A 19,302-nucleotide genomic window follows, 5' to 3' on the forward strand; every position below is an offset into this window, starting at 1 on the left:
GATTTACAAACATCATCTCATAGTAATACTAGTAGAAATTAGTAAATGATCTACCTTATTCATACATGCTCTGGAATCTTAAAAATTGATACTCGAATCCGTGAGTCACAAAAAAGGACAAAACAAAGCCACCCAACAATACTAATAATTCTTTATATTGATAATAATATATCTATTTACATATCCATGTTATAAGAGGTATCGACAACTACTTACTTCTAAAATCCAGGTATTAATACAAAATGCTTTAAAATAGCTAAATACACCGATACTATATCATTATAGTTTGTTACAAAATTTTAACAAGGCTAATATGGAATCACTTGAAACACCTGACCTAAAAAACTACCACCATCCAGAAGCCCTATTTTGGGAAAACCATAATGACCTCAGAGATGTCATTAGGGTTTTCCATATGAAAGTTGGGGGGAAATTCAAAGGCAGATTTTACCCTATTAGTCTTTTCCACATTGGGAGTGCAGAAAATTAAGGCATCCAGATTATCAAATGTTACTCTAGGATGGATATAGGCATGGAAAACATTGAGATATTCAATAAGCCAAGCCCCATTTTCCTCCACCACAATGCCCCTTCAATGCAAAATAAACTGGATACTTACCACCATCTTGGGCCATTCTTTGTAAAATGCTAGGTTCTCCCGAATGATCAAAGATGGACACCGAAACACAACCTCCAAGTTTGGGTCCCCCAGTGGAAGAGCCATATACTTCTCTAGGAGTGGAATTTGAAACTTATCATCAATGCTCCTTACCACTTATTTGAGCCCCTTCCTCCAGGTTGGGTGAAAAATGTCACAGCAAAGATGGATTATGTCCCTGTGCTCCACCCTAGCTCTTGCCAGGCAACCAATGAAGGATCTAATAATGTCACTGTTTGTCCTCCAGGTAAATTTGTAGTCAAATACACCTTCCCTGATTTCCCTGCTCACTACCATCCTTGACATATTGTCCACCGAATTCAATATTCTATTCCAACACTCTGGTTTCACATTACCGCAGAAGGCCTTATGTAGGATTCCTTAGTATGGAAAACATGAATGTTGGATTCCATTGCAGGAAAGACCAAATCAGAATGCGCTAGGAAAATGATGGCAGCAGAACCCAACACTCTAAAACCAGCAAAAAAGCCACAATAGAAAGCATACGAATCAAATAGTCTAGAAGATCTATCTATAATGACCTAGATTCATGATGATGCAAACAAATCACTTCACAGGAAATACATGAAAAAGGAAAGCACCCAAACCGAATCATGATTGTTAGGCAATCAATGAAACTATCACAAGAAAATTTAAAATCATCGCCTAAGCAAACCATGTCAAGGAAAGACAAATCAAAAGGAAAGAAAAAAACCGTGGGACTAATGGAACCAAAACCAAATAAAATAAAATTAGAAAAGAGCCTAGGGTTATGATATAGATTGAAAAGAAACCACTATATTACATTGATGATCTAGAAATTGATACCATCTACTCCTTTATTGGCTAAAAGGTCCACCTTCTGATTTTCTTCCTGGAATATATGATCTGTTCGCCAGTCAATAAGCTAGTCAAGAAGATTGAGGACCTCACCTAGCTTCGAATTAAGAATCCAATTGGGAGTAGCGCACTTTCTTAATGCATTTAAGATGATCTGAGAATCACCCTCTATGATGACCCTTTCCAGACCTAACTTATCACAAAGAAGAAGACCTTTTTTCCAAAGCCTCTAATTCAGCCAAATTGTTGGTTGTAGGTTTAATCAATGTGGCTTTCTTAGCTATCCATTTGCCAGTATCGTCATTGATGATGCAACCTATTCTTGCCATACCTAGGTTGCCTCTAGCTACACCATTAAAATTGAGTTTATACCATCCATGTGGAAGGGGAGTCCATTTACAATTTTCTCTAACTTCCTTACTTCTCTTAAAATAAACTAGAGGAGGATTGATTAGGTTTGTCCAATTCTTCTTCATGAGACCATCCCAAAGAGAGAAAGATCCTTCTTCTTTCATAGAATTTCTAAGATAAGAATTAATAACTTCCACAATGCTAGCCTCAATTTTTAATACTAACTCTTCTGATTTAATTTCATAATCTCTAAAGATACGTCTGTTTCTCTCTTTCCGAATCTCCCAAGACACAATAGACAGACAAATGTTCCAAAGTTTATTATATATGTCTCTCACTATATTTGTAGGCCATCCTTTTAGAAGATCACGAAAGGATTTCAGCAAGGGAGTGGACCACTCTAATCTATATCGAAGCCATTCCCAACATGTTTGTGAAAAGGGGCAATTATATAATAAATGATCCAGATCCTCACTAGAATGTTTACACAACACACATCTAGAAGGACCTTAAAAACCAAATTTATGAAGCCTTTCTTCTGTCAAAATTCTTTTTTGAGAAGCTAGCCACAGAAAGAAACCTGCTTTGGGTAGACAAGCAGCATCCCAACAAAGCTTGAGAGGTATATCTACTTTATCCCAACTTTGAGAATGCAACAAATCATTATAACCATTCCTTACACTATATTTATCGTAATTCAAAGCAACCCACATAAGTTCATCTTTCCTGTCAGTTTTCTTAATGTTCTTGTCTGCCAAAATCTTTTCGTAAGCCTCTCTGGCCAGAGAATCTACATCCTCCCCATCCAAAGATTTCCAAATCCATCTAGAAGACCCTTCCGAGGGGATTTTGATCTTATAGTTATTCACTTTGGTACCCCATATAGAGACTAATTTCTCTTTGAGATCCTATGGGAAGGGTTTAGAAACAATTGGGGAATGTCCATCCCAAGAATCCTCCCATAATAAAGCCTCATCACCCAAACCGACATCCCAGGTAAGAAACTTGCAAATCAAATGTCAATACTTTATCATAAAATTCCAACTTTTAGATCCTCTGTGAAGATTCTTCATTCTAAAGATGGATAGAGGATCATCCACATTAAGATATTTATTGTAAAATATCTTGGCCCATTTGTGGTTCTTTTCTTTATACAGGTGCCAAATTAGTTTTGCACCTAAAGTTTCATTTTGCCATTGTAGATTCTTAATTCCCAAACCTCCCATGTCTACAGGTTTACAGATATTCTCCCATTTAATGAGCACTAGTTTTTTTATCTTCCTCACAATCCTTCCAAAGAAAATTCCAAAGCTTAGCTTCAAATTTTAGAAGATTACTCTTGGAGAGAGGGAGACATGAAAGAGGGAAGGTAGGAATTGTAGATAAAACAGATCTAATTTTTGTACTCTTACCTGCCTTGGAGAGCCATTTATCTTTCCAGCTCCCAATCTTAGCATCCACTTTGTCCAAGGTATTACACTAAACCTTGCTAGACTTTGATCCCTTTTCAAGGGCAATGCCCAAGTATTTACATGGAAACTGCCCTTTTTTATAACCCATGATTCTACAAATTTTATCTTCCACTTCTTTTTTGGTATTCAAGAAATAGATCTCAAATTTGGGCACATTTACTTTTTGTCCGAATGTGCCCATATATGAGTTAGTGATGGTTTTTAGCCCGAATGCTTCTGTCACTGTACTTTTGCTTGGCAGAATCATGTCATCTGCATATTGCTGATGCATAATATTAGGCATGTTCCTAGCAATTGTAATACCTGAGATTTGTTGAGTATTATAAGCGTGCGACATAGCTCTCCCGAAATCCTCTGCCATAATAATATATAAGGAAGGAGATAACGAGTCTCCTTGTCTAATCCCCCTAGAAATTTCAAAAAAAACCTTTTGGCATCCCATTGAATAGAACCAAAATTTTGGGGGTGGAAATGAATTTTAAAATGAGATTGATCCATTGCCGCAAAAATCCAAAGGACTCAAGGACCTTGCAAAGGAACCGCCAATCAACCATGTCATAGACCTTTTGAATATCTAATTTCATGAACATGCAAGGTTCCTTGCTCTTACATGCCGAATGAATAGTTTCTTGGATGGTGAGGATACCATCAAGGATTGACCTACCTAGGACGAAGCCTAATTGTTCCTTAGAGATCAATCTTGGGAGGAACTCCTTAAGCCTATTTGCCAAAATCTTTGAGAAAATCTTATACACCATATTAGAAAGGGCCATAGGTCAAAAATCCCTAGGTGTCTCAGGTTCAGGCTTTTTGGGTACCAGTGTGAGAAAGGAGTTATTGATTTCTACTAACAAAGCACCACCATTCCTCGAAGCTTCAATAGCTCTCCAGAGATCCTCTCCAATAATTTCCCAACATTTCTGAAAAAAGAAAGCCTAGAAACTATAAGGGCCCAGAGATTTATCAGGATTCATATTAAAGATGATCCTTCTAACCTCTTCTAAAGAAATAGGTTTATTCAAAACCTTATTATTCTCAGGAGTAATTAATTTTGGGATAAATTTGAGCAGTTTGACTTGCTCCTCTTTGTTCGACCCTTCATAATTATTTAAAATTACTTGAAAGTGAGAAATGAAGGTATCTACAATTTTGCAAGGATTTTCAGTCTGACCACGCAACTGGTTTTTTATACTGACTATTATGCTCTTTGCCCTGTTATATAAGGTGGAAATATGGAAAAATTTGGTATTTCGATCTCCCTCATCTAACCACTTCTCTCTCAATTTTTGTCTCCAAAAAGTTTCCTCTTTGGATAATATTTCCTCCTATTTAGCCAGTAGTTCTTTTTCTAAAAAATAATGCTCATTGTTCATACCTGATTTGATAACTTCTAGATTTAAGTTTCTTAGTTTCTCTTCTATGTCACTTTTTTCTTTGAAGATATTGTTGAAATGTTCTCTATTCCATCTAAGCATTCGTTCCTTAAGCATTTTCAACTTAGAAACAAAAATAAACATTTTGGAGCCTTTGACTTTATCTTGCTCCCTCCATTCCTTTATATTTTTGGTGAAGTTAGGATCTTGTAACCACATTTTCTCGCATTTAAATGGGTTCTTAGTAAGTTTACTAGGTTCTACAAATTCTAATCGAACCGGGTAATGATCTGACCCATCAATAGGCAATATAGAAGAATGAATGTTAGAGTTATTAGCAATCAAATCTCCTTTAAAGAAAAACCTATCTAATTTTTCTTTGATGTATGCAAAATCTTTCCTCCTATTATTCCATGTACAGTTTCCATTATTGATAGGAATATTAATCAGATTATGATGTTTACACCATGCTTTGAAATTCAAAGATGATTGTGAAAGATGTCCAATGCCTCCTATTTTTTTTAGAAAGATCTAAAACAATATTAAAATCACCACCTATTATAAGAGAACTATCCTCCAAATTATGCATGAACATATTGATTTCTTCCCAAACAACTTTCTTCCCTACATGATTGATAGGACCATATAAGTTAATTAAAATGAACTGAAGATTGGATTTCGAACTCTAGACCCTAACACCTAATCCAATTATTACTAGATTTCAAATAGTTTATGCAAACTTTCCTAGGGTTCTAGAAATTACCTAAGCCCCCTGAAACACCTGCTGATTCCTGAAATATGGAACCCCATAAACCAAGCATCTTGTCTAATTTCAATCCTTCAGCCTTATCCAACTTTGTTTCCTATACCAAAATAATATCTGACTCAAATAATTTATGGTTATGTTTTAATAACCTTTTCTTGCTAAGGGCATTTAAGCCCCTAGCGTTCCAGGTAGTAATCTTCATGGCTCTTTGGGAAGGAACTTCCCCTTCCCAATGTTAAATTACTGATCTATCTTTTTTTGTTCTCTACTAAGACCATTAGCTTCCCTGAGTTCCTTCAAAGATCTTCTACCTCTTTTGCCTTTGGCTTTGTCGTATCTAGGTGAGGACAGACCCTCCTGGTTCATCTGAATCCCTAGATGCTCTAAGTTAGTTTGAGCACCAACAATCTTATTTAATACCTTTCCTTCTGATTCATCCTTTTCAAGTTCTCTTAAGATCTGACTCATTATGTTTGACTGATCTCCTATTTCTACAACTCTTCCATCTAAATTATCTTTATTTTCCCCTTTATCTTTTATTTATGAAGACACTAAATGTTCACTATACTGATTCTGACCCCTATTATTGTCCTCAGCCTCAATGTTCTATAGATCTCATCTCAAATCCTCACATGTATAGTTATTACCACCTAGTTTAAGAATCCTCTGGATCAAGTCCTTCTTATGGGTTTTTGTAATATTTTCAATGTCCTCAAAACAAAATACCTGAATTCAATCATCTGTTAACTAATCAAGACACTCATCTTCTGATTCTTGCATTGCTAGATCTGGATCCAAAACACTATCCTTATTTAGAAAGTTATGTAACTCTTTTGCTACAAAGATTTCTACACTCTCATTGTTTCAGTCTCCATCTATCTGATTACAAACTAGGTAAATGGTGAACTGACATTAGATGTTGGAGCCTGCCAAAACTTGGATGATTTGTAAAAACTATCTTTGTTAGGTGAGGTAATTCTATCCCTTGGATGACTTCCTTCCCTTTTAGTGACTTCCTCCAGGGTAGAATGATTTCTTTTGTTAATTGGACTTGATTCAAATAACAAGGAGTTTTCTAGATCCTCTATATTCTCTTTCCCAAGATCTCATGATGCCTTTTGCTGAGAAGATGGTAGCCTTCTATCTGAGTTATCCTTAGTTGTGCAGTTTGAATTTTTGTCTAGAGTAATTTTGCAGATAGGTGTATGCAATTCCTGCTAAATATTATCACTAGAGCTTAATAAATTTACTCCCCTTTCACTGGAAGCTGATTGATCTTGAGAATAGCTTGGCTTGATCATGCTTTTAACCCTACCACCATCTTCTTTTGAAAACTTGCTTTTCCCTATAACTTTCTTTGAACCTTCTTGCCTTTTCTTGGATCTCTATTTTGTTGTTGACTTATTCCCATGAGTCAATACAGGACTCTTCTTCTGATCAACCACAATAATTTATTTGAGCCTTACCTTAGCTTCTATCATATTCTTATTCTTATCCATGTCTTTCTTATCAGTTTGCAAAGAATCAGATGATCTCTCATTGTTATGATCTAGTGGTGTGGAAGTTTCCGTATCTGAGTACCTTTGTCTAAATTCTTATCCAAGGAAACTTGTTGTTAAAGTCTGAAGTAAGTGGCAAAGTTTTGAATCGAATTTTTTAGTTATCAACTAGCTTGATAATTTTGGATATTTTCCCCTCAAATATTTGAAAATTTAGATCATAATATGCTCTATTTTTTTTCACCTTCCTATGCATTTGAAATGGTTGATTGAACTTGGTTCTGATGAGCAATTTCACATCATTGCAGCACTTGAAAGAAGAATCAACACCTATGAGCTCTCTGAATGCATTTGAAATGGTTGATTGAACTTGGTTCTAATGAGCAGCTTCACATCATTGCAGCACTTGAAAGAAGAATCAACACCTATGAGCTCTCCTAATGCAGACCCTAATGACCTAAGGATCTCTATTTGATTCAATTTTGGTGGTAAGGATTGGACACTAAACCATGTTGAACACATAAATTCCAACCCTTCTATATTGAAATTTGGCCTCCATTCCACAAAATTAACAGCATAACCATTGAAAAAGCATTCAAACACATCAATAAACTCTTTTTTAACGGATTCATCCATACACCGCAGGTAAAGAATTCTATCCAAAAAGTGAGAAATACTTACCTGTTCTTTGCAGTTGTCTTCTAACCAATCTGAGAGAAGATAGAGATCTTCCTTCAGGCCATTCCATATTGTAAAGATTCCCATTTCTTGACAGTCACACCATAAATCTTCAATTTCTTTATTGGTGATGAAAATGGGGTTAACTTCAACTTTTGAGGGTGCTAAGGAGTCTAGTTGACCCCTAGGGTTTGGTGGAGCTATAGAGATCTCAGCCACTGGTTGACGATGTAGAGGAATGTAGAAATTCAGATATGGAAAACCAGAGGCTTCACTAGACCTACAACTAGTGAAGTGAAATGTATTAGCAATATCAAACAAATTGGCTCCTACTGGATAAGATAACAACTTGCTCAAACTAGGATGAGCATAGTTTGTTAGGTTAAAAACCCTAATTTGTTCATCCAGACTATCAATGGTAAAAAAAGGCTGAGGTCGAAAGTTACCCAATATTCCTAAAATATAATGACTGGGATCACTTTTGGAAGTCTTAGAGATGGCTATCCGTTCATTTAATTCCTTTTGTTGTGTGAATGCCAAATGATGGGTGTGCTAATTTTGACATTCTATATCTTCCAATCTATCTAAAATTGAGAATCTGTTCGCAATTTTGATCAAAAAGTTATGGTTCTTCTAATGGATGGCTAAGGGTTGAGGTATGAATCAATCCTTTAGAGAAAAGGATGACTGTCTACCTGCGATTTGTGCTTTCTTAGGGTTTTTGTTTCTTTGCCCCCGAGTCTATCTGCGGGTCTGCTCTGCTTTTTTTGCATTAAGATCGAAGTTTGCCATTTTTTCTTCTAAAAGTTACCCTAAACTTGTTTTCATCATACCCTATTCAAATGTATTTTATTCACTAAAACTAAATAATCACTAATCCATACCTATTACTTAAATAATCCTAACATAACATTCCTACTTACTCACTAACTACACTTTACTAATTTACAAAGATCACATGCCTTTGCAACCACCATCATAATACTTTATTAATAAAGAACTAAATTAATATAAATAATAAAACCAAACATAATTAATTATCACTTTAAACATAATTACTAAACAGTAATCACTGTCTAACTACCCCTAAACACTAACTAACTATCCTAACTAACAACTAACTAAATCCTAACAACTACCTAACCTAACTCCCCCTTACCCCCTTGCCCCACCTTCCTCCTCTCCATGTGGGCACAATATCCCAAACCCCCTTCCACGTTGCCCAAGGAAAAATGTATGAGGCTTATGCATTTGGGTTGGGATGGAGAGTCAAAGGGTGGTTGACTCATGTCTCCTCCCCCTTGCAATACTATTTAAAACAACCCCCCCCCCCCCCCCCCCCCCCCCATTTGAAACTATCGCCACCAATCCCCCACATGTCATGGGAAGACTTCCTAAGGGAGGTGTCTATATAGCAAAAAAATTGCACCCAATTTGACAGTTTATCTAATTTATTAATTAACTTTAAAATCAAAAAACCACTCATCTGTCATTTTAAAATTAATTAATTATTTATTTAAACTGTCAAATCGGGTGCACATATTCGACTGTTTAGCCAAGGGCTTTCCTAAGGAGGTCTTCACGTGACCCAAGAGTATGCTGCCCCAAAAATGGTACGCTATCCCCTCACAAAAATTCACAACAAGGTGGGGAAAATAGGACATTCCAAGGAGCATTAATTGATGGAGAATGGTTTGAAGGAGCAATACAACTAAGTCAGGGTTTCATCATTTCCCCCCATCACCTTAAATGCTTGAGTTTATGTTTATCTTTGACTTTGCTTGCTGCCTCAAATCTACATGAAGGAGTGATGCCATCATTTTGAGCCCATACCAAGGGATGATTATGATTAAAAGTTTAGTGGTTGGGGGGTAGAGATAAGGTAAGGATGAGATAGGATATAATTATTTTAAGTGCTTTATTCTATTTATTTTTGGTTTCTTTATTTTATGTAATGTATTTTATAATTACAACTATTAATTGAATAAATGAGAATGATTTTTTAAAAGGGAATCTTTGTGGGAATATGCTATGTTCCAAAGCGAATTAAAATTCCTCATACAAAAGATAGAGAGCACTTTTTGCTCTAGAAATGATAAATTTTCTTAAGGATCTTTTTCCTCACAAGTGTTGAGTTTTCAAATACAATTTAGTGTACATGGCACTAAAGTAGGAGTATTTTTTTTTCAATAATCACTATAATGCAAAATGAAATAACCACCATATAAAATGAATTTTCTCTAACACATGTTCATAATCCAATTGTATAATCTTTATGTAACATTATTGTATCTAATCACCATTAATCATATGCATATGAATTAAATTATAAAGAATGTCATATGAAAGGAATTGCTCTTTTTTTTTCAACACATGTGGGCTTAGCCACTTATCATTTCTTTTTTTGAAAACACTTGATTCAAGGATTCCATCGGGAAGGAACCGGGGAAGAAAACCCAATATCATTATCATTCCAAAAATAAGGTTCACAGTGAAGTTTACAAGAAGATCATTATCCTGAGGAGAAGTCTCCAAGATATTTGACTCAAACACCAAAACCCTGAATCCAAGTTGGCTCCATATCAAGATAGCAACTACAAAATCTACAAATTACATCAAGGTAACCACAAAGAACCGAAATTGACCGGGTGACAATCAAATTCAACACAAAGATACATTCAAACAATTTCTCCTATCCCAAGTTTGCACAACAAGTTCCTTATCGAACCAAGACTATGGAGAAGGTGGATTTTTCTAGGGTAGGAGAAGTCAATCACAAGACCAAAATAGATGCCCCTTCTGAGGCTAATAATCACAAGAACTTATGTTCTTTCACTTCTTCTCTCCCAAACACAAAACAGTTTGTATTGATGAGTAGGGTCCCATATCACCCTATTGTCTCCCTCTCCTCATCATGAGGAGAGACTTTGGACAAACTCGGAGTCTAATTGAGGCCCTCCTCTTGTACATGGCCACTTCTGCCCTATCCAAGGGTGAGTAATGCCAACACAACCCTTACAGTTTCCCTCACAAATCAAAATATAAAAAATGAAAGGAAAATAATTAAGAAACCCATAACAACCAATCCCTTACAAGTTTCATCATACATACGAACACACACGTGTGCACACATGCACATGCACATGCAAAAAAGCCTACTTAAGAAAATGAAAACATAGCATGAAGAACAAAACTGTGAAGAATTCCTACCTTCACAAATGGTTATGGAAACTAAAATTTTGAGAAGAGCTAATCCTTCTTCCTCCTTCAATCCTATCTTTACTCTCTCTAAATGTAGAGATTGGGTGAACACTTTTCAACCCTCAAGTTTGAAACTAAATAGGCTCCTAACTCACCCACCTAAAAATTGCAATAACTTTAGACTTGACTAAGGCCTTCTAGGGTCTTCCAACTTGATTCTACCATTAAGGCAACCTTTTTGATGGAGTGTAAACTTGGAAAACTCATGAAGAAGTTCAATTTTCACACTAAAGAAAAAATGATATATTTTAGGTGGTCATAAAAGTCAACAAAAGGGTCTAGAGGAGTAGAAAATGCCCCCAACCCATACACATACCCCCTAGGCACTTGGTTTGCATTGAATTTGGCCTATAGGATCATTTTAGGACCTATTAATTGGTTTGAAATATTCAATCTTTCTAAAGACCCTAGGAATGCAAACTTACCACTAAACCCTAATTAGGGTGATTAATCTAGGTTACCACTAATTAGTCTTAGGTTACTAACTTAATCCATCTTAGATTATCAAGTTACTCAGCTAACCCTAATTATCATGTTGATACACATATATGAATTATAATTGTCAAGTGACATTGTAGGATCATTGTTACATAACATTAAACACTTTACAATTACAGAATGATATGCACATTCCAATTATGATACAAATAAAATATGAAAAAATGGGGTTTGTATCTTTCATTAGACTCAACCCTGGGTTTCACAGATTGTACATAAGGTTGATTATTGATTCTCCATTAGATTTCTTGGCTAATAATCCTACACACTGAATTCACACATCAGTAGCTCGAGAAAAATCACAGGTATGTAATTAAAACTCATCTGGATAATCACATTATTCAAAAAATTAATCTTTCATTTAAATAACTATTATCTCATTTATCTTCATATATTTAACCATTAAAAAATTGCATAATTATGTTGACATTACAATCATGTTTGTTATTAGTGACATAAACTTATTCAGATTGTAAGTATCTACCAAGCATATTATACAGTTAATAGTGTTAACCAAGCATTTCAGACACTACCGAGCTTATAGTTGCTACTGAGTCCCTTGGACAGTTTTTAGTTTGCACCAAGTAGTTACTACAAGGTTGATGATCATTAGTGTAAACCAAATAACTCAGTGTATGCCGATTTTATTAGTGCAAACTAAGTTGTGCAATGCTTATCGAGTTCGCGGTTAATGTGATGTGAGTCTAGTATTAGTCGAGCTACTTAGTGTTAACCAAGTGATTCAATTTATACCAAGCTCATAGTGATAGCATTAACCGAGCTATGTAGTGTGAATCAAGTGACTCAGTTTATATGTCAAGTTTCATAGTATTCGCCAAGTCACTAGTGCAGATTGAGTTCAAGACTACTTGAAAGTGATTAGTATGGACTGAGCTTCTATGTCTACCGAGTGCACAATGATGCGAAGTATTAACAATGGATGCCGAGTATTAGAACCTCACCAAGGTAGTCTTAAGAACCTGAGTTTCTTCATTTGGGCCAACTTTGTGTATTTTGTGTAAACTCGTATTATGGCCAACTTTGTAATTTTGTAATTGGATTGGTATATATGTAATGTATTTTATTGCACCCAACATATGACATGAGATGGAATTAAAAAAAGTATGAAATAAGCAGAAGAGTGAATTATAAAGGCTACAATAGTACAAGTAGCATCAAAGATTTATCTATCACAGCAAGGTGATTTCTATACTCAAAAGAATCTCATTCAACAAACCAAGTTGCAAATCAGAGATCAGCTACTATTTCATCCTAATAGGTGAATCAGTCAAATTCTTTAACAAGGTAGACTTAACAGTCTTGTGTAAATCTCTTTACCAAGTGCATACTTCATTGTATGTTTGTAAACCCTTTTGCAAGGTGGACCTAACAGCCCTTATTGCTCCTAATAGGATAGATCATCAAAAGTGATCATTGTAAGCCTTAACAGACCAACTTTATACTGTAGTACTAAAGCTTGTGAGTATCATCCCCACCCTAGTTTTACTTTCTATTTGGAAGGTTTCTAGGTCACCAAATTGTGTGTTAAGAGTGTTATGTATGTTTTAATGATTTCAGTTTCTCATGCATGCAATTAGATCACAATACACATGAAGGATTAATTGCTAAATAAGGATTGAGTTTTATAAGTTACCTATTCACCCCTCCCCTCTCAGTAGCTTAGCCTATCATAATATCTCTAACAAATTAAAGCATTAATCATATTTTTAATCCTGCATTCATTCATTGTACTACATCATCATTATGCGTGCATATAAAAATGTCAAATAACATGATTAAGCATTTAAAAATTAAAGCATCACATGGCATAGAATAACATGATAATGTCCAATCCATCAGACAATGTCTCGACCTATTGAGTTATAATGTATCATATGTGAAATGATGGATCAGGGTGAGGCCTCACATTCTGAACTCACAGTTTTAGAGACGTACTACAAAATTTATCATCATTGTACTACTATTAGTATAATGTCCAAATGGAAAAGACTATCAATGCAAAAAAAAACTAGGATACCTGCCTGTGCAGATCACAATCAAGGTAATAAACTTTAGCCAAAAATTGCCTGCTCCTGTACTCTTTGCACACACATGCAATCTACCAAAGACTGCCATAGGTTTGATAATGTTGGCCCAAGAATAAGAAAATATTGAGAATCATTAAATTCATTCACCACGAGCCAAAAAAATATAACTCAAATCCTAAGCACACTTAGAGAATGATCATTACAAGACTAGATATAGAGAGAACACTAGTGGCTACAAAGCCTCAGATAACTTGGAGCTCATAGTAATTAATTTTTGGACAAAAACAAAAGTAACCGTGGCTTCAATATTATCCCCAAGTAACTATGAAATTATTTACATGTCTTTGAGTTTTGACTCATATTAGTAAATGAGCAGACATAAGAATTGACCTATTCTTATACTTTAAACTAGTCATTATTCAATATTTCTTATCCTTAGAAATAATACAGATCATTCTTAGATTGTATAGTTAGTGCATAGAGAAAAAGCATTGTGATGATAGGCATATTTTGTTGGAGTTAATGTTCCAATGGTAGTCAATAATAAGTGTTGAACATGTGGCAAACCTTGTCGAGTTGCTGGCAACACAAGTTTAGTTTAGGTGTGAGTCAAAGAGTTTTAGTTTGAATCAAGTTCTTATTGTAATGTGTTGAGTTAGGTGTCCACAAGTTTCAGTTAGCTATCAAGTTTGTGCGTGTTGTCAATCATGAAGTAGTTTGTTGTCAATCTAATTATCAACCATTTGGGAATGTTGTTAGGTCAAGATATTGTATAAATTTGCACCTCTTATTCAATAACATCAAGTTGGAAGTTCTTTCTTTCTCTATTATGTTTTTGTTGTTCTATTTTTCCAATATGGTATCACAACTATCTTCCTATTAAGTTTTTTCTATTAGAGAAGAAATTGTGAAGATGAGGCTAGGAGAAGAGCCATCAAATGATTATGTTTTCATTGATTTTATTTTTATTTTGAAGAGATCAATGGTTTGAAAATTAGGAAAGAATGTGGTAGAGGTTAGATCGATGCTTTGAAAATTAGAAAATTAGGAAAGAATGTGTTGAGTTAGGTGTCCACAAGTTTCAGTTAGCTATCAAGTTTGTGCGTGTTGTCAATCATGAAGTAGTTTGTTGTCAATCTAATTATCAACCATTTAGGAATGTTGTTAGGTCAAGATATTGTATAAATTTGCACCTCTTATTCAATAACATCAAGTTGGAAGTTCTTTCTTTCTCTATTATGTTTTTGTTGTTCTATTTTTCCAATATGGTATCACAACTATCTTCCTATTAAGTTTTGTCTATTAGAGAAGAAATTGTGAAGATGAGGCTAGGAGAAGAACCATCGAATGATTATGTTTTCATTGATTTTTATTTTTATTTTGAAGAGATTGATGCTTTGAAAATTAGGAAAGAATGTGGTAGAGGTTAGATCAATGCTTTGAAAATTAGAAAATTAGGAAAGAATGTGTTGAGTTAGGTGTCCATAAGTTTCAGTTAGCTACCAAGTTTGTGCGTGTTGTCAATCATGAAGTAGTTTGTTGTCAATCTAATTATCAACCATTTAGGAATGTTGTTAGGTCAATATATTGTATAAATTTGCACCTCTTATTCAATAACATCAAGTTGGAAGTTCTTTCTTTCTCTATTATGTTTTTGTTGTTCTATTTTTCCAATATGGTATCACAACTATCTTCCTATTAAGTTTTGTCTATTAGAGAAGAAATTGTGAAGATGAGGCTAGGAGAAGAACCATCGAATGATTATGTTTTCATTGATTTTATTTTTATTTTGAAGAGATCAATGCTTTGAAAATTAGGAAAGAATGTGGTAGAGGTTAGATCGATGCTTTGAAAATTAGAAAATTAGGAAAGAATGTGTTGAGTTAGGTGTCCACAAGTTTCAGTTAGCTATCAAGTTTGTGCGTGTTGTCAATCATGAAGTAGTTTGTTGTCAATCTAATTATCAACCATTTAGGAATGTTGTTAGGTCAAGATATTGTATAAATTTGTACCTCTTATTCAATAACATCAAGTTGGAAGTTCTTTCTTTCTCTATTATGTTTTTGTTGTTCTATTTTTCCAATATGGTATCACAACTATCTTCCTATTAAGTTTTTTCTATTAGAGAAGAAATTGTGAAGATGAGGCTAGGAGAAGAACCATCGAATGATTATGTTTTCATTGATTTTATTTTTATTTTGAAGAGATCAATGCTTTGAAAATTAGGAAAGAATGTGGTAGAGGTTAGATCAATGCTCTGAAAATTAGAAAATTAGGAAAGAATGTGTTGAGTTAGGTGTCCATAAGTTTCAGTTAGCTACCAAGTTTGTGCGTGTTGTCAATCATGAAGTAGTTTGTTGTCAATCTAATTATCAACCATTTAGGAATGTTGTTAGGTCAAGATATTTTATAAATTTGCACCTCTTATTCAATAACATCAAGTTGGAAGTTCTTTCTTTCTCTATTATGTTTTTGTTGTTCTATTTTTCCAATATGGTATCACAACTATCTTCCTATTAAGTTTTGTCTATTAGAGAAGAAATTGTGAAGATGAGGCTAGGAGAAGAAACATCGAATGATTATGTTTTCATTGATTTTTTTTTGATTTTGAAGAGATCAATGCTTTGAAAATTAGGAAAGAATGTGGTAGAGGTTAGATCGATATTCAATAGTTTGAGGTGCTAATAGATCAGAAAAACTATACCTTTACAAGGGTTATGAGGCATTTCATGTGGAGATGGTGTGTCCAATAGTTCAAGGTGATCTAAAAATCAGGAAGCTTGGCATCATACCTTTATGAAGGTTATGAGGCATTCAATGTGGAGATGGTGTGTCCAATGGTGTTTCAAAGCTGGATGATAGTTGCATAACTATGAGAATATCTTACTCCTCTATGACATATGTTCAAAGTATAATTTCTACATAATGTTTCCTTTAGTTGTCATATTAAGTGGGGGTGTTGGAATTAATGTTCCAATAGTAGTCAATAATAATTTTTGCACATGTGGCAAACCTTGTCAAGTTATTAGCAACACAAGTTTAGTTTAGGTGTGGGTCAAAGAGTTTTAGTTTGAATCAAGTTCTTATTGTAGATGTGTCGAGTTAGGTGTCCATAAGTTTCAGTTAGCTACCAAGTTTGTGCGTGTTGTCAATCATGAAGTAGTTTGTTGTCAATCTAATTATCAACCATTTAGGAATGTTTTTTGGTCAAGCTATTGTAAAAATTTTCACCTATTATTCAATAACATCAAGTTGGAAGTTCTTTCTTTCTCTATTATGTTTTTGCTACTCTATTTTTCCAATATATTTTTCATTCATTTCTTTCCCTCTATGTTCTCAGCACTTTTTTCCTCTACCTTTATCTTTGCCTGGTTAAAATAAAACTCATTTTACAATTCTCATTTCATTTTTTGATCATTCTCCTACTTTTGCATGGATGGTTTGAGAACACGATAGGCAAATGCCAAACTTTGTAAATAGAATAAATTTTCACAATAACTAGATTCTTTGTAGATAGTTGGGAAAACACAACTATGTCTACAATTGATCCTAAAAGGATAAATTATTGTACTATTCCATTGAATGGAATCTCATTCTAATATTATGTCAAACCAAGCATACTGATAAACATTCACTTTCCATATTTTTAAAGTGGATATCCTTACCTTGTCCTGAAGATCCCTTTTAGTCTCTAGTAGGAATCTGTTCACACTTTCCCATCCATCTGCATCAATTGGTAACCCAAGGTAGCCACATTGAAATGCCTCCATAGCCTAACACCAAAAATATTTGTCATTACTTCTCCATCTCCATCTATGACTTCTTGTTAAAAACGTCTACTAGTGTTGGGAAGAAGAAGAAAAGAAGGCCACTATTGGAAAGAGACATGTATCTTTTTTGTGCTTTGATATTTTATTTCATGAAGTAGGTGTCTAACATTCTACAGAGGGAGGATTCCCTATGCCTTGTCTATACTACCACATTTTTCATACATGTTGACGGAGGCATAAATTTCCCTAAAATGCTTTTTTTCTAGCAAATGTATTTTGGGAACAATAGAACATAAATGTCTTAAGAGTATCCTCCATCATTTATCAAATTGTTACATATAAAATTCCATAGAGTAAAACATCAATTTAATAAATCTCTCTTAACAAATGATTAAAACATCTAGAAACGATGAGAAATTGACATAAATATGCAAGAACCTATCTCGAAATAATGAGAAGAAATAGATAGTTGAATTTTTTAGAGTAATTAGATATTTTCTTATTCATTAAATCATTATTTATTTAATTATTAAGTCACTTACTATCACTAGTTTACTTAAGCTAAATTTTAGGCATATAATAAATATTTTTTTAATTAATTATTATCATGAACCTAGGATATTTCTCTTTAGGGTTTTTACCTTTCTCCTTTTTATAAGGATTGTAATTGTAAATCTATTCATTCTCCCTAATGAAAACATTCTCTTGAGAGTCATTTTGCTTTGCCTCCATTCTTATCTTGTGACAAGTTTTTGCATGGAGATATTTCACAAATCTAACATGGTATCGGAGCTAGATCTACTGCAGCTTGTTCCTGATCTTGAAGAATTTTGGAGCTTTTAGAGGTGTTTTGTATTGGATATGGGGGAAATTAATTTTAGTCCACTTTGAACCCAAACAAACATCACTATTGAGCTCAAAGTGCCCAAAACCATATTTCTATATAATGTATGATCTGGGGCATAAATCTCGAGGAGTGAAATTTTTTAAAAAATTTCTAATCAAAAAAATCATTTCAAAAACTAGCGTAGAGTTTTTGTTTGTTAAAATAAAAATGCACGCCATTACAAAAAATGACATGCTTTTTTTACAAATGTATTATATTTTTAAAAAGTTAACAAAAATAAAGGGCGAGTTTTTTGTGGACCCCGTGCCTGACGCAAGCAGATAAGGATAATGGCTCATAATGGTGGCAAGCTTTTTCTCTGGGATTTGTCCCCTGTAATGTCCCCATTTTTGGTTGACCTCGTATAGCGTGCTAGATTTGCCTATCCTCGACTCTCGTAGGCAAATGGTGTGGAAAGAGAGTCAATTCTGCGGATCAGATGGTCATATTTTGCTCTTGAAGAAGTATTAAGAGGTTATATTTCATTATTATGTGTTATCGGGGCCTACATGTTATAATTTTAAGTTGAGTTGCACTTTTTATTTTATAAAATTACTTTATTATAAAAAGTGCATTATAATGAGATTTTATAAAGGATGTTTCTAGAAGTTCTAGAAAAAGTGCATTATAATGAGATTTTATAAAGGATGTTTCTAGAAGTTCTAGCAGCTTCTTAGAAAAAGTGAATAAATAGAGGGCTGGGCCTCTCATTTGGACATGCTTGGATTTGAGATTTCTTCTACTTCTTCCATTGTGGAGCAAATTTGTAGTCTCTTGGGTCTGCAAATTATTTGATCTTTGGGAACAAATCACTCCCTTGGATTGGCGACTTTGAGGGTGTGAAATATCACCTGAATTGTTGCATTTGAGGAGTTGGTAATTCAGCCATCTCATTTGGACTTCATTGAGATTCAGTTATAAGGGTTTACTTTGGTTGGAATAAGGGTTTCAGTTGTGCCCTAGCATTTGTGGATTGATTAACAGGGTTTGAAGACACAGTTGTGCATTATTTTCAGACTGTCGGTTCAAGGTTTGGACCCACGTTTTTGCTCATAACTCCTAATTGGCTTGACGGATGAATTTCATATTTTAGGGGGTTATTCAGCAACCCTAGGCGCCCAAATTTATTACTTTTGGAGTAACAAAAAAGCGCTGCAATATTTTTATCTAGCAGCCATACTAGGCCGTACCTGTACGGCCCT

The sequence above is a fragment of the Cupressus sempervirens genome, chromosome 3 (genome assembly GCF_028749045.1).
Source record: "Cupressus sempervirens isolate cs-2001-9-10 chromosome 3, ASM2874904v1, whole genome shotgun sequence".
NCBI classification, from domain to species: Eukaryota; Viridiplantae; Streptophyta; class Pinopsida; order Cupressales; family Cupressaceae; genus Cupressus; species Cupressus sempervirens.